Raw genomic sequence first — 2,023 nt, 5'->3', positions numbered from 1 at the left:
CCCAAGCACAGGTTTGTATTAAAAAAATATATCCGTAACACTTTATTAAATATTAATCTGCATATTTTATCAATTCGTCGGAATATGTTTTTATGTATGTTACCGCGTAACTTTGGACTACGTTATCCGTTTTCTATAATTCTTTTTGAAAGGAAAGGTGGTTCCTCATAGGTAGTCTCCTACTAATTGAGTGTAGATCCGATAATTGGGCCATGAAGAAAATAACGGTACTTTTAAATTTGTATATGAGAATTGAAGTCGGTTTTGTTTTTTTGTTTAAATATTACTCCAGTGTCCACAGCTTCTATAAAAGAGTCGTAGGCCATATTTTTTTGTTAGTTCAATTGTGGAATATTTGTATGAACTGCTTCGGCTAATACTTCGGCTTTTGTTCTCTTTTTATATCGAGGCTGAGTGCATTGTTCGATGGGGTGATATCATTGCCAAACATGATAGTACTTTGTTTGCCATCAATAAACACTATCTTGACGGAGTTACAGTATTCCACATTGATGCGAGCCCCAAAAGTTTTGAACAATATTTGCGAGTATGGCTTTTAGTTTTTACCGCTCAGGTAGGTGGCAGGCCTATAGAAAATATTTCTTAATCAATAATTTTTCAAATACTTTTCGCTCGACACCTATATTATAATACATACTTTATCTTATTAACTTAATTGAATTAAATTTTCGAAATTGGTGGCAACTCGACTCAAAAATATTTTCAGTAGTAAGCCTTCTTAAACCCTTTTAATTTGATACCCATATTGCAATATTTAATTTATCTTATCAATTTTATTTAACTAAATTTTGAAACAGGTGGCAACCCCCCTCAAAAATATTTTTGCCTGTAAGCCTTCATAACCTCTTTCTTTTGACACCCATATTGCAATATCTAATTTATGTAATTAATTTACTTATATTGGGATTTTTAAACAGGTGGCAACTCTCTATTTTTTCTGGTTTTAACAATCCGGATATTATAAAAAACAAACCAAAAAAATAAAAATATTCAAATCGGTCAAGCTGTTTTCAAGTCTTAGCGAGGCTAACGGACAGCAATCCAATTTTATATATAAGATATCTTCTTTTAAAAATGCGCAGGCTCGAAATTGACTTTAGAGTTATGACCTGGAGGAATTTTTTTCTTAGAATTTTATGAAGAATCCGAATTTGCTAGGAACAATGTCGAAAAAAATCGATCCATATAAATTGACCCGCCTTAATGTACATACATACCTAGCATATAAGTTCTTATGCATTGAGTGCAAAAGAGTGTATTTTAGTACAAAACGAAATGAAATTTTATGTTCCTAAATATTTTTTGCTTAGCACCATATAAAGAAGTGTTTTATGTAATGTACATAAATGTGATATATGTACATATATTTTTACACATACATATGTATGTACATACCCAATTTGCCAAACGACGTCGTAACGACGTCGTTTCCGACTCGTTTTGAGGAACAATTTGTTCGCCGGCGACGGTCGCAAACGACTCGCCGTCGGATGAATAGCACACTTCGCCGGCGGGCCGCAAAAACGACTTACCGGCGGGTCGCAAAAATGACTCGCCAGCGGGTCACAAAAACGACTTACCGGCGGGTCGCAAAAACGACTCCCCTGCAGCCCGCAAGAACGATATACCATCGAACTGCAAAACGACGCTCCAAGTTGTTAGAAAATTAAAAACAATTTTTTTAGTTTAAAATAGTTTAATTTAATTCATTGAATTTTTTCCAAAGTTTTTTAAATATACATAAATACTTAAATAGTAATAAAAAAGAAAAATAAGGTAAACATTCAGTCATAAAATACAAACAAAAATTTTAATTTATTTTAATATAATATAAGTTTTAACAATTAATTTTTTTGTTACTTTATTTTAGTTATCTTTAAAATTAATTAAAATTGGGTTTATTTTTTAACAAGGACCATGTAGTTCAAAATTAAAGCAACGTGCAGTATACATACATACATATATATGTATATATAAAAAAATTTCAACAAGCTTTCATAAA

The sequence above is a fragment of the Rhagoletis pomonella genome, unplaced genomic scaffold, assembly GCF_013731165.1.
Source record: "Rhagoletis pomonella isolate Grant_MI unplaced genomic scaffold, Rhpom_1.0 Rhpom_scaffold_00002, whole genome shotgun sequence".
In the NCBI taxonomy this organism is placed as follows: domain Eukaryota; kingdom Metazoa; phylum Arthropoda; class Insecta; order Diptera; family Tephritidae; genus Rhagoletis; species Rhagoletis pomonella.
This window is presented reverse-complemented; position numbering follows the sequence as displayed.